Raw genomic sequence first — 15,638 nt, forward strand, 5'->3', positions numbered from 1 at the left:
GAAAGGTCTTTGTTGACAGAACATTACTCATGGTAGCTGAACCAGAGGCCCCATCCTTCTGAAGGTATCTGAAGAAGGCAAGACTTTTTCCATCATCCCTAAGTCCAGGAGGTATAGCCTCCCACCTTTTAGCAATTTCTTACATTGTCTTTGACCTTGAGTTGACCTTTTCCTCAAAGCAGATGTCAGAATATCTCTCATTCTGAATGTGCTGTCTGGTTGGCTTTCTTTTAAATTGCCTCTGTGGAATGAGAAATTTCATGACTTTCTCCTCTTCTAGCAGTAGATTAAATCAGCTTGAAAGTGTCAGGAATGGGATATGTGCACAGGGGTGTCTTTTTTTTTCTTATAGGCCGTTTAAATAGGGTTTTCAGCATAAAGAAAGTATGCAGTGCATTAAGCTGTATGCTTGTCTAATTCTTTTTGGTGTATTATTTATGAAAGGAAGACAAGCTGTTCTTCCCAGAAGGTCTTGTTAGGATTCTTGAGAGACTAAAATTCTTGAATGGAGCATATTAATTGATATCTGATACTTCTGCTAAATAGTAAAAGACAGATCAAGCACTGATCTGCATCCTCTGGTCCTGGGTTGTGCCTGCTACAGAAAACAATCAGGTCACTGTGAATGGACCAGCTCAACATTCATTAGGACTAAAGTGTCACCAAAACACAATGGAGAGGCACAGCACACAACAAAACAGTGGTCTCAGGGCAAGACTGAGATTGAACCTTAGAGGAGCATCATTAGTACAAGTCTGTAATGCTCTAGAGATCCGGAGTCCTGGAATCCACACTGTAACATATCAGTGCTGTGGGATGAGATGCTTTGTGGTATGGTGGCGTGGTGGCATTGTTTTCACAGGCAAGTGACTTGGAAATTATAGCTTTCCACTTGAGACATCTTGTTCTCTTTGTTCTCTCTCTTCTGCAGTATTTCTTGATGATAAGTTGAGTTAGTACTCAGAAAATTATTTGCCAAGCATGAGAAAGTTAAAAGGGAAGTGGATATTTCAGGTTTGTTTCATTTGTTTTGGTTTTTTGTTTTGTTTTGTTGTTGTTGTTTGGACAGAGGAGAACTCACCATGCAATGGTGGCTGTCTGTATGCAGGTTGTTTAGATTGTGTCAAATATGAACCATTACATTTTTGTGTTGTACCAGTGGATACATTTGCTCCTCACTCTTGCTGGTCCTCCTAGGTCTTTGGCTACTAGTGCTGTGTGCTAGTACAGAAGCAGTAGATGAAAGTCATTGAGTTACTGTGCTGACTTCCCATATCTTAACTCAGCCTTCAGCATCCCTTCTTGGGGATAGCCCTTCATTCACACCCTCAGTTTCTGGCTGAAGAAAGGGAGAATGAAAAGTTTCATCACACTGTATGAAGTCACCCAGTCCCCCTTCAGGGGCAGAACCAGAATCCAGGTTGCCTAGCTGTTCATTCTAAAGTGCTACCTGAACATGGTCCCTCTCACAGACATCTTTCAGGATGAAGTATGATTTGTATGAGTTGCTGGACATCAGAATACAACTAAGTACCAACAGTACAATAAAAACATCTCTACTTCTTTTAGCAGAGGTCTCTTCTTTCTGATCCTTATAATCGTGGTGTGTGTGTGTGTGTGTGTGTGTGTGTGTGTGTGTGTGTGTGTGTGTGTGTGTATCTTAAACTAACTGCAAGAGAAATGCTGAAATACTCTGAAGGTCATTGTTTAACACAAAAGATAATGTAGAATACAAACAGAACTTATTCAGAAGAAATACGTGATGTTCCTGAAGAAGTTGAGTATCTTTTCAGAAGCTTGGACCCTTGTGAATTGAAGAAGACAGGACCTAATCCCCCCCCACTGGTGTCATGAGGAAGCAGTCACAGAATCTTTGAAGGATTCACTCCAGAACCTGGGCAGGTGAGAGGATAACAAAGAAGCCAACAAGTGCAATAAAAGAATTACAGCACCAGAAACAATACACAGCTGAAGCTCAATAAACATTTACCAAAAAGGAAAAAAAGAAGCTGACATTGAATAATTGTGATGCTTAATCTTGGCTTATTAGCTTCTTTGAATGTGGCATCAACTAAGAGTTATGCCTCTGGACTGGTTGAGAATGATATTTCTTGGAAGGTTTGAGTGGAGAAGATTCTCTGCAAGAATGGCCACCACCAGCTTGAAGCAGCTTAAATAAGGAATTCTGAGGGAAATGCTGTTGCTTTTGGCCTGTCTACCTTTCAACCCTAGTGGTAAGTGCGTCTACTGTGCTGTTGCTGTTTTGTCGTCGTCGTCGTCGTCGTCGTCGTCGTCATCGTCGTCGTCGTCGTCGTCGTCGTCGTCGTCGTCGTCGTCGTCTTCTTCTTCTTCTTCTTCTTCTTCTTCTTCTTCTTCTTCTTCTTCTTCTTCTTCTTCTTCTTCCTCCTCCTCCTCCTCCTCCTCCTCCTCCTCCTCCTCCTCCTCCTCCTCCTCCTCCTCCTCCTCTTCTTCTTCTTCTTCTTCTTCTTCTTCTTCTTTGTAAAAAGTACTTTCATCAGCTTATTAGCCTTCCAACATGAAATGAAGCCTGTGACTCTACAAGAAATCTATAGGCTTTCACTGCCAGACAGGGGCTGCTGAGGCATCTAGCCTTGTGGATGGAGCAGTATACTGAATTTTCCAACTTGAGCATATACGATGATCATTGTTGGACTAGCATCCCACATCATGTAGGTTAATACAACAAATCCTCTTTTCAGTGTGTGTTCATTTATTGGTTGTGTTCCTCTAGAGTATGATGTCCAACCTGGCCATCAAGTCTCCTAGATGCTCTCATGTACAGTGAGCTCTAAGTGTTTGTGTAATATTCAGAGGGTGCCACCTTCCGACAAAGTCACATGTTTTCCAGGCTTGCTAACTCTAGATTCAAGTAAGAGTGTTGAAACACAAAGACAATGGGAGCTTAAATCAGAATTCAACTCTGGAACAAATAGGATTCACCACAGTTATCAGTTGCTTTTCTCATTACTGACAGATTACCTGAAAAAAAAGGGCAACTTACAGGAAGAAGGATTTATTTTGCCTCACAGTCTCACAGGGTATCATCTATCATGCCGGGAAAGGCATGAAGGAGTCCACAACCATGGAAGCACCAAGGTGGCTCTCCTCACATCTTAGCAGACCTGGAAGCAGACAATAGAGTATGCTGGTGCTCTATTTATTCTGTACAGTACCCAAGCTCATGGGATGGGGCCACCAATATTCAGTGGTACTCAGCTTTAATTCCAGTGCTGTGGAGGCAGAGACAAGAGGATCCCTGGGTACTGAGACCCAGAAAGTCTATCTGAATCAACAAGATCCAAGGTGAGTGAGAAACCCTGTCTCCCAAAAGTAAAGCAGAGAGTACTGAAGGAAGATGCCCAGGCAGAAATCTCACTTAGACACACATGTGCACACATGGGAGTGCATGTATGTATGTTCACACACACACACACACACACACACACACACACACACACACACACACACACACACGTACACTCATGAATAAACTAATAAAAAGGGAAAGAGTGAAGGACACAGCAAAGTTCTACAATGGCAGTCCATCTGTCACCTGCCCAAGGCCTGTGTCTTTCCTTTCTCCTTCAAAGCACCTGAGCAACCCTTTACCCTGCAGGATACCTGTTTACATCATTGTTTTTCACAGTGGATCATTAGCTCCTAAGACAAGGGACTCCTCCTACACTTCTAGATCCTCTGCTTCCAGAATAGAGCTAGAGACACATCAAAAAAAAAAAATCACATGTGAATATCACATGAATATATGATTTAGGTGTAAAAGTTTAAAGTTTATTTTGATGTTCTGAATAAATTTAGACAAATCTCATGATCTTCAGGGCTTTAGCTTTCTAACTGCTAGTAGGAAAATTATGTTCTGCTTGTCAATATACAATGAAGGTGAGGAAACTATAACCACAAACCACACAATTTGAATCCAGAGAGTCCCTACTACAATGATTAATTCCAATTGTACCCATTGTGCAGATGAAAAAAATTGAAGCTAAGAAAATGGATAGGATATGTGTAAGACAGTCTGAAACAAACTCAGGCCTCTGGACAGTTTTCTATAGCCGTTTATTTATACTATTCTGTTGGTTGGTTGGTTGTGACACTGTCACATTCTCTTGCTCAAACTGGTCTCTCATCTATGGGCTCCTCAGTGACTGAAGCTGCAGACATGAACCACTGTGCTATGCTCATTCTTCATACTGTATTTTGAAATCCTCAAATAGACTTTCCACAGTTACACAAAATAATTTTATAGTCTAGAGCACACTGCTGTGTTCCAGATAATGGACCTCTTCCCAGAACTAAATAGATGCTCTGGTCAACAGAGAGGTAATCCTCACTAAAGAGCTGTGAATTGGGAACGAACTGTACAATATAGGTCTAAGTGGATATTAGTTTCTCTGAATGAATCAAGCTTGAAGAAGAGAAAATGAATTTCCCTTAGTCACCACCCCTCACTGAAGTTAAATGACTTTGTTCAGCAAGACAAACTCTTAGGAAAGCTAAGAAAGCCAAGTGGCCTATGAAAAAATTACATGGGAAAGAGAAGAGGTCAGGAAAGTAAAAGCAACCCTGAAGTGGACGTCAACCCCAGAACTAGCCATTCAGTCGGGCTTTAAATTTTGTGCTCTTGCTTTCAAGTTGTGCTCAATGTTAGAGATGATGAGAAATGAGGTGCAGTCCCTGTCCTACCACCTCAACAACCAAGTCATCCTGTTGAGGAAAAAATGTACACAAATGTCTATTTTTCAATCAAAAAACATATAAATAAATGGAAAGACACCCCATGTTTCTGGATTAAAAGATTTGATGTTAATAGATGCCAGCTTCCCAACAGGTAACAATTCAGACCAAACCCCAGGTGAGTTAATTGGTAGGTAGAGAAAAGGTTAGTCTCAAATGTATTCTGAGAATCAAAGGAACTAGAAACAGTTTCAAATAATGAAAGAAAAGGAAACCATGTGAAACTGTCTACCTGATTTCAAGATTTACTTCATATCTATTGTTATTAACACTGGGTGGCAGTTTAGGAAGGATGGAAAAACAGCACAATTGAATGACAGAGAAATCAGAAATAGATGCACACTCCCTAATCACAAGCATAACAAAGCATGTAAATGTAAGTGTATATGTGTGCTCATATGTGAGTGTACATATATCTGCATATGTGCATATGTAGACATATATGCAAGCAGGTGGAAGGCAGAAGTCAGTACTAGGTTCTTATCTTAGTCTTATTGTTTAAGACAGAGTCTCTCATTGAACGTGGAGCTTACCAAGTAAGCCAGCCCATCTGGCCAGCTGTCCATAGGATAGTCTTGTTTTCCCAGTATTAGGGTTTTAGGCACGCACTCTGCACAGTTTTTTACATGAGATCTGTAGATCTGATCTCAAGTCCTTAATTTGTGTGACAAGAACTTTACTACTGAGCCATTTCCCCAGCACCTGATTTTCTTATTAAAATAATAAAATAATTTACATCTTAATGAAAAAAAATAATAAAAAGACCCTCAGCTTATATATTATATTGGACAAGATAAATTAAAACTTAGTAAATGGTTTACATGTAAAATAAACTTATAAAATTTTGTAGATAAATTATTTGGAATTTATGGCTAGGCAGTGAGTTCTCTGATATCAAAAATATGATCTGCAAAATGAAAAGTAGATTTTTCAGAGTCATCACAATTACACTTTTGTTCTGCTCAGAAAAACATCTTGTCAAAGTGATTTTTAAAAACCCTACAAACTGGGGAAAATATTTGCAAAGTGCACATCTAACTAAGGACTAGTACTCAGAATGTATAAAGAATTCACAGTGCAATGTCAAAAAGCAAATAATATAGTCACCAGAGTGAGAGACCTTTAAAAGACACCTTAAAAATAGAATATTGATATGTTGATGGCTAATAGGTACATGAGGAGATGTTCAATGTTATCTGTCATTAAAATGCAAATTTAAATTATAATAGGGTAACATTACATACTGATCATCATGACTAAAATAAAAATAGGGCTAATAGCAGATGCTGTCAAGCATACAGATACACTGGGCCAATCCTATACTGTTAGTGTAAATGAGAAATGAGTGGCACAGCAACTCTGAGAAATTTGCAATGTCTTCAAAACAAACAGGCAAGCCATGCATGGAAGTACACAGCCCTAATCCTAACACATGGGACACATAGACTGGGAATAGGAATTCAAGGTCATTCTTAGTCACCAACTTGGGATACCCAAGACCTGGCCTTGGAAAAGGAAAACAAGCAAACATCATACATACATACATACATACATACATACATACATACATACATACATACATACATACACACCTGTTATACAACGCAGCAATTGGTCTTCCTTAATCTTATTGTAAAGAAAACTTATATTCACACTAAAGCCTGTTAGAAATATTTGCAGGAGTTTTATTTGCAAGAGGCCCAAACTCCAGGCAAACTTTATAGCCTTCACTAAGTAATCGGGTTAATTGTAGTACATCACATCACTATTGAATACTTCTACCCCAACAATGAAAAGGAAAAAGTCGTCAGTACAGATCACAAGTTAGATGGATCTTAGAGATTTATATGCAATGAATACAACCAATTCTGAAAGGCTGTGGGTTGCAAGATTTTATTTGTATTACATTATTGAAATGAAAAAAGGAAAGAAATACAGAAAAGAATAGTTATTTCCAAGGTGGAAGGCTTACAGGAAGCCTGCTATACAGTGGGGACATGATGATAAAAGAGCAACACGGGATTTGTATACTGAGTGAAACATTTTGTGCTATGGCTGCTACACTGAACTATGTTTTTACAGGACATTTCTATGAGATAGAAGTACATCAAAGTTTCCATGAATCTCTTACTTATCATGGCCTCTTAATCTAAGTTACCTCAAAATAGTCTAATTTAAAAATCTATAACAATTTGTCATGGTATTGCATATGAGTGTGTGCGTGGTGTTTTGAATCTGGTATTCCCTGAAGGTCTGTGCGTTTAGACCTTAGACTGACAGGCTTTTGGGAATTGACGGAATCCTGAGGACTCTGATCCAATCAACCAGCAAATTCCTTGATGAATTGTTGTAGCATTATTGGGAAGTAGTAGAAAATATGAGATGAACTCAAGCAGTATTACAGAGCAATAGTGATAAAAACTGCATGGTATTGGTACAGAGACAGACAGATAGACCAGTAGAATAGAATTGAAGACCCAGAAATGAACCCACACACCTATGGTCACTTGATTTTTGATAAAGGAGCCAAAACCATCCAATGGAAAAAAGATAGCATTTTCAGTAAATGGTGCTGGTTCAACTGGAGGTCAGCATGTAGAAGAATGCAGATCGATCCATGCTTATCACCCTGTACAAAGCTTAAGTCCAAGTAGATCAAGGACCTTCACATCAAACCAGACACACTCAAACTAATAGAAGAAAAACTAGGGAAGCATCTGGAACACATGGGCACTGGAGAAAATTTCCTGAACAAAACACCAATGGCTTATAAAAATGGGATCTCATAAAACTGCAAAGCTTCTGTAAGGCAAAGGACACTGCTGTTAGGACAAAATGGCAACCAACGGATTGGGAAAAGATCTTTACCAATCCTACAACTGATAGAGGGTTTATATCCAAAAAATACAAAGAACTCAAGAAGTTAGACTGCAGGGAGACAAATAACCCTATTAAAAATGGGGTTCAGGAGCTTGAAGGGGCTCGAGACCCATATGAACAACAATGCCAAGCAACCAGAGCTTCCAGGGACTAAGCCACTACCCAAAGACTATACATGGACTGACCCTGGGCTCCAACCTCATAGGTAGCAATGAACAGCCTAGTAAGAGCACCAGTGGAAGGGGAAGCCCTTGGTCCTGCTAAGATTGAACCCCCAGTGAATGTGATTGTTGGGGGGAGAGTGGTAATGGGGGGAGGATTGGCAGGAACACCAATAAGAAGGGGAGGTGGAGGGGTTAGGGGGATGTTGGCCCGAAACCAGAAAAGGGAATAACAATAAAATGTAAATAAGAAATACTCAAGTTAATAAAGAAAAAAAAAAAAAAAAATGTTCAGAGCTAAACAAAGAATTCACAGCTGAGGAATGCCGAATGGCTGAGAAAACACCTAAAGAAAAATGTTCAACATCTTTAGTCATAAGGAAATGCAAATCAAAACAACCCTGAGATTTCACCTCACACCAGTGAGAATGGCTAAGATCAAAAACTCAGGTGACAGCAAATGCTGGCGAGGATGTGGAGAAAGAGGAACACTCCTCCATTGTTGGTGGGATTGCAGACTGGTACAACCATTCTGAAATCAATCTGGAGGTTCCTCAGAAAATTGGACATTGAACTACCTGAGGACCCAGCTATACCTCTCTTGGGCATATACCCAAAAGAGGCCCCTACATACAACAAAGACACGTGCTCCATTATGTTCATAGCAGCCTTATTTATAATAGCCAGAAGCTGGAAAGAACCCAGATGCCCTTCAACAAAGGAATGGATACAGAAAATGTGGTACATCTACACAATGGAATATTACTCAGCTATCAAAAACAATGACTTTATGAAAGTCATAGACAAATGGAAGGAACTGGAAAATATCATCCTTAGTGAGGTAACCCAATCACAGAAAAACACACATGGTATGCACTCATTGATAAGTGGCTAGTAGCCCAAATGCTTGAATTACCCTAGATGTGCAGAACACATGAAACTCAAGGATGACCAAAATGTGGATGCTTCACTCCTTTAAAAGGGAAACAAGAATACCCTTGGCAGGGAATAGGGAGGCAAAGTTTAGAACAGAGGCAGAAGGAACACCCATTCAGAGCCTGCCCCACATGTGGCCCATACATATACAGCCACCAAACTAGATAAGATGGATGAAGCAAAGAAGTGCAGGCCGACAGGAACCGGATGTAGACCTCTCCTGAGAGACACAGCCAGAATACAGCAAATACATAGGCAAATGATAGCAACAAACCACTGAACTGAGAACAGGACCCCCGTTGAAGGAATCTTAGAAAGGAGTGAAAGAGCTTAAAGGTGCTTGAGACCCCATATGAACAACAATGCCAACCAACCAGAGCTTCCAGGGACTAAGCCACTACCCAAAGACTATACATGAACTGACCCTCGGCTCCAACCTCATAGGTAGCAATAAATAGCCTAGTAAGAGCACTAGTGGAAGGGGAATCCCTTGATCCTGCCAACACTGAACCCCCTGTGAATGTGATTGTTGGGGCGAGGGTGGAGAGGGGAACACTTATAGAGAAGGGGAGGGGAAGGGGTATGGGGGGATGTTGGCCTGGAAACCGGGAAAGGGAATAACAATTCAAATGTAAATAAGAAATACCCAAGTTAGTAAAGATGAAAAAAAAAAAAGAAAGAAAGTATGAGATGAGACATCTTTGACATCTTTACAGGGTCTAATATCTATGTATGTATCCATCTGGGTCTATCTACACATCTATGCATCTATCTATCTATCTATTTATCTATCATCTATCATCTATTTGTCATCTATCTCTCCTTTGTTTTCTCTCCTCTCTTCTCTGCTGTCTCCCTTCTCCCCTTTCACCTCCTTGGCTACCATAAGATAAGCACCTGTACACTCCCAACATCATGATATTCTGCCTCGCCTTAGGTCCAAAGCAGTAGAGCTAAATATGAGTGGAGCCTTTCCAATTTATGAGCCAAAGACAGTCTTTCCTTTCTCAATTTCTTCCAGGTTTTAGTCACAACAATAAAAAGCAGACCAATACAGTGTATATGTCAGCATATCGTATGGATTTTGCAATTTCTTTTTCATAGTCATAAAACAACCCTGTAGACACATGGACCGGAATAGCAAGGTTCTAAGATTACATTTTTAAAAATTTATTTCTTTTAACTTTTAAGATTATAATATAATTACATCATTTCCTCCTTTCCTTCCTTCCTCCAAATTCTCCCATACACTGCTCCTTGCTCTCTTTCAAAATCATGGCCTCCTGTCTCAATAACTGTTTTATACACACACACACACACACACACACACACACACACACACACATATATATATATAAAACAATTTATACATATAATACATAAATACAGTAGCTCAGTCTGTATAATGTTACTTGTATATGTGTTTTCAGGATGATCATTTGGTATTGGATAACCAAATACTGTGCTCTTCCCTGGGCCCTGAGACACCCTGCCCCAAGTCCCACACTCCGATTCAGCATTCCTTAGTTGCCAGAAGTTCATGTGTAGGATTGGGGCCCCATGGGCTCCAGTACCTATTCATTTTAATGTGTCTATTTCTGTCATGCTCAGTGCATGTTTGAGCAGTCATGTTGGTGAGATTCTTATGGGATCTAAATACAGAGTTATGGAGCCCAGTCCCGGCAGATACATCCATAGCACAGCTCCTGAGCTTAAGACTCAGGGAACATTGCAGCAGAAGGGACAGAAAAATTGTAAGAGCCAGGTCAGGGAGTTTGATGTGAGATGGAGACAACATTTAAAGGCTTCACTTAGGTTTGCTCTTGAGTCCCCTTATCTAGGTCCATGGGCTACTTCTGCATTTACTCCTTTAACTTCAGTTTGAGTATAGGAGACTTATACCTCTCTTACTCTTTCAAAGAGTTAGTCTCTGGTACACCGCCATTTGATAATATGCTGTGTGGAATTTAATGTTGTGTTGATTCAATAATTAATATATTTCATTGATTTATTAATTAATTATGTCAGTTTTGCATTATTTATGGTAGTTCAGAAACAGATTGGCTATTTAATTTTTTCTTTCATCCAGGTACATTTGCTAAACTTATCAGTTCTCTTCATTTTTCTGTCTATCTTTTGGGTTGTTTGAACACATGAGAATGTATTTTTCCTGTCTCCCCCCAGTTTCATGATCTCAGGGCATTTGCCACAGTGCTGAGCAGAAAGCCAATACTAAGTCTCTATTTCATGGCCCCAACTTTTAAAGAAGAGCCTGGAATGGCCTGGCATTAACTCTGGTATTTGTTGTGGATGAGGAATAAAATGGAGAAGGCATTTTTATTTATAAATGGAAAAAACTGAGCTTTTTCTAAAACTCAATGAAGAGGAGCTGGAAAATGATTGACTAAACACCATTCCAAAAACAATTAAACAAAATGACTATTGTTTTTAAAAAATGTTTTAAAAACGTACTTAAAAACACACATTCTTATACAAAGAGTAAATGCATTCTAAGAAGCACATCTTTGGGGCTAGTGGTGTGGCTCAGTTGGTAGAGTTCCTTCGCTTCATCTTTGGTACCCAGAACTATGACAGACCAGGCAACAGTGGCACACTTCTGTAATCCCATCACTTAGGGGGCAGAAATAGGGGACTAAAGAATTCAGAATCATCTTCAATTACATAGAGGGTTCAAAGCTAGCCTGGGACATATGAGCCCCAGTTTCAACATAGAATACATTATTCTATTATTTCCTTATGTGTAAATGCTGAAAGGCAGACACATAAGAAAGTCTGGGACTTCCTGAATTGGTGTGACAGAAAGTGTACTTCTGAAAACTCAGGGCCACAAAGTACGTGGATAGACATAGTCTTCCGCCAACTGCACTAACAATTTCATTCCTTACAGTCCTTCCAAAGAAACAGACAGATAGTAAGAGGCACATGCTATGGTGCTTGCTGTGTGGAATCATCTTTTACAGCTCTGGATGCTGGATGGATGAGTTTGAAATCCATAGCGCAGGGGGTTAGTCAGGGCAAACTAGAACTCTTGATGACCCTTGGCAGGAACCACCCGTCCACAGGTAGAATTTCATCTAAAAGTCTCAATGCTGCTCCTATAGCCTTCCATATGCCTACTGGAGCCTCTCATCCTAGATCATCTAGGTGATTATTTTCTGTGTAAAGTCAACTGTCTGTAAATGACAACCACACCTGTAAAATATCTTCACGGTGTCACCCAGACTAGATTCAGTACAAAAGGGACACAAGACAGACTACCACAAATGATGGAAACACACGATGTCATGAAGGGTGCATTATGGCTTGGAGGAGGAAATTAGAAACCACAACCCGGTACTAAAAATTCTCTTCTCATAGACAATGACACTAATGTGTAATATGAAAGCTATACACCCCTGGAAAGGACCGCAGAGGTATGTCAATTGTATGTTCAGTGAGAACACAAATGGGATATTATTGATGCAAAAGGGGCAGCATGGAAGCCAGGAGTGGATCCATAAAGGGCTACAGGAGATACTGCATCAGTTTTCTTTGGATGTGATGAACATCTTGACTTTCCCTGCCTAGAAGACAAAGGGAAATAAACTCCCGCCAGTGAGCGTGACGCACTGCCTCAAAGGAATGCAAGTGGGCAAAGGAGTCAAGTTGTCAAGGAGTAGCCAGTATCCGTGCATCTTGTGATTTTGTATGTTACTACAAAGAAATGAGGCCCAATCCTCTAAGTCAACAAAAAGTCACCCAACTGGAGCTCTTAAAACACTAATGTGTTATTGTGTCTCTTCTCCCTTCCCTTTCTTCCCTCCAACCCCTCCACTCCTCCCAGCTCCCTTTCAAATTAATGACCTCTTACTTTTAAACTATCCTTGTTGTCTAAACATATAAATGAATAGATATATAAATACAGCCTGCTAAGTATCTTTAGTGCTTCATGTATGTATATATGTATGTATGTATGTATGTATGTATGTATGTATGTATGTATGTATGTATGTACTTTTAGAGCCAGCCACTTGGTATAATCAACTAGGGGCTCATGCCTGGGAACACCAATTCTCTCTCCCTTTCTTAGCTGTTGTCAATTGCTTGTATCTCTTCATCTAAGGCTAGGGTCCTATGAAATGTCCCCATCCACATTACCATGTCAGCTCGTGTTGTCAATGTTCAGGTCTTATTTCAGAGATCATATTGTTGAGGGTTCATGTTCAACACAACCCCTGCAAGGAACATCTCTGAAGAGGGACTGGGATGGCTGTGAGAGCTGGAAGACCAGGAAATCTGATGGGAGGTATCCTCCAGATGTGGCAGAAAATCCTGTTGAGGTTTTCTCTTGCTGCCTATTATAATGGTAAATACAGGCCCCCAAGACCTGGAGTCTGCAAGCAGACTCAAGTGACCTTGTGACCCTGCCACAAATTATTTCTGATTTGTAAGGAAAGATCCCAACAGCTAATAGCTGGGCAGAAGAGACATAGGTCAGGTTTAGGATTCCTGGCCTTGGTGTAGGAGGAGAATGATCAGGGAGAAGGGAAGGTGAGGAAGAAAGCGAAAAGCCACCATGGGTTAGATGGGTCATGAAAACATGACCCTGAGGGCTGGCCAATATGAGTTAAGAGTAGCCTAGGAAAAACATAGTAAGTAATAACTCAGGGTTATCAATAGGAAAGATAGATTCTAATAGCATAGAGGGTAGATATCTGCCCAGCTCTTGTGCTGTTTAAGGCTTATGTAAACAAAAAGGTCATGTGTGTCTTTTACCCTTATCAAAGGTGGGGTAGAAACCCCAGATTGGGAATCCAAATTTCCCCCCAAAATTCCATAACCAGGGTGCTTTTAAAAATAGTTCTTATTGTTCTATATCTGAATACATGCTGTGGAAAGCATGTGTGCACAGAGGCTAAGGGGAAACTTGGTGGAGTCATTTCTCTCCTTGTACCTTCATGGCAGTTCTGGAGGGTGAACTCAGGTCATCAGGCAAGCATCCTTCCATGTGGAGCCACCTTGCCAGCCTCAGCCAGAGTTTTAATTCAGAAGGAGACATTTTCAAACATGGGACAGAGGAAACGAGAAAGTCTTACTAAGAAAAATTTCATTGAGCATAAAATTATGACCCCTCTCATTTCTTACCCTTCCCCTTTCCCTCCATCACGTTGAACAAAAGACATTTCTCAGAGGGGAAAAAATTTTAAAAATAAGCAACAACAGAGAAATAAAACAATAGTTAGTTATAGAAATGCCTCTGAATCTGTAATCTGACTTAGAAGACAGGTCAGTCATTCCTCAGAAGCAGTAGGACCACTGCAGACACTCACACTTCCTCTCTCTGCTCACCCACCAGTCTGGTGGCCAGAAAATTTAGCTGTGGATTTTGTTAGTCTCTGCAGTTTTTTGTCAAGTCAGAATGAGCACAGGATTTTGATATTAGAAACAGGTTCTGATTCAGGCTTTCCCACTTATTTGCTGGGCAACTTTTGGGGGGAAAAACTATATAATAGTGTCATCATCTACAAAATGAGACAAATTACAGAGCATACATCATAGGCTTGATCTGCATATTAAATACAATCATGAGTTCAAAAAAACTTGGAGAACTGATGATCCGTGGGCTCCAAACACTCAGATGTCTCACTGAAGCAATGAAGTTTGCTGCTGAAGTACATATGACTAATTGGCCTCCTACCACACTTGTCCTTTGCATTGAACTTCTGATGCTTAGCTCGTCCCGTGTGTTGCATGACTTTTCTGAAAGGTACATGAGCAAATACCTGATTACCCCAGAGCAGACACTGACTGCAGAAAAAGGAAATACTTCACAGAAGTCTAGATTGGCCGAATCCCTATTTTTACCGGAGTTACTTACAAGAGCATAGGTGATGGGTGACTTAAAGAAGCATGGGTGAATCAAAGGCAACTGAATTAAACAACAGCATCCAAAACCACCCTGCATGAATGGGAACTCACAAAGGCTGCATCCCTGGAGAGTGTGTCTGAAGCCAGCTGCTCCTCCAAAGAGCCACCTCTCCCCTGGTGCTTATCTCTTTCTCACATAACCCCAGGGAGGGGCCTGTGAGTCTCAGGATTTTCTGAGCTGTGAACTTTGTAAGCTGAATTACTTCCTAGGTCATTCTAGAGGCAATATTTCATATTGACAAAAGTTATACAGCACCATGTCAAGGGGGACTCCTTCAGACTCCTTGAAGCTTGTTGTAGCCCTGTGACAAAATTCCCACCCATAGTATGTAAATAGAGGTGTCCATGATATATAGCAATGTCAGGGAATTGCCTTGAGAGGTATTTGGCCCAGTGTATGCGTGCAGTGGCTGAAGGTCTAAATAACCATATTTGCCCAAGAAGACGAGAATCATTGCTTGGGGTAAAAAAAAGTAGTGAGCCAAGGGAAGTCTCAGTTCCTTAGAATGGTGTAGCAGTCAACGAAGCCTCCAGGCTCCTTGCAGATTTCTTTCAATTTATGCAAAATGAACTTCTATGCTCCATCAGCCATTGGTTAATATTATTCATAGCTCAACGTAATGCCAAGAAAGCAATATTCGATCCATAAATTCCCACGAAAATGGAGCTTTAGGATGCATGTCCTGTAGTAAGCAGAACCAGAAGTTACAGACTATAAGAGATTGGTTGACAGAGATAAGCACCCTAGGCTTCAGTTCAGAGACTTAAGTGTGAGAGTCTGTTCTTCCACTGACTATGGTATGACCTCAACATTCTATTCAACTCTCTGGGACTCATGCACTTGAGGCAAGAGGGTGACTTCCATGACCTCTGTGCTTTCTCTGAGTTCCAGTTTCCCGTGGCTTCCACACTCTCCATTTGCTATAAGCATCCTCCATTATTACCATGGGCCTTCATTTC

This window comes from Rattus rattus, chromosome 1 (genome assembly GCF_011064425.1).
Source record: "Rattus rattus isolate New Zealand chromosome 1, Rrattus_CSIRO_v1, whole genome shotgun sequence".
NCBI classification, from domain to species: Eukaryota; Metazoa; Chordata; class Mammalia; order Rodentia; family Muridae; genus Rattus; species Rattus rattus.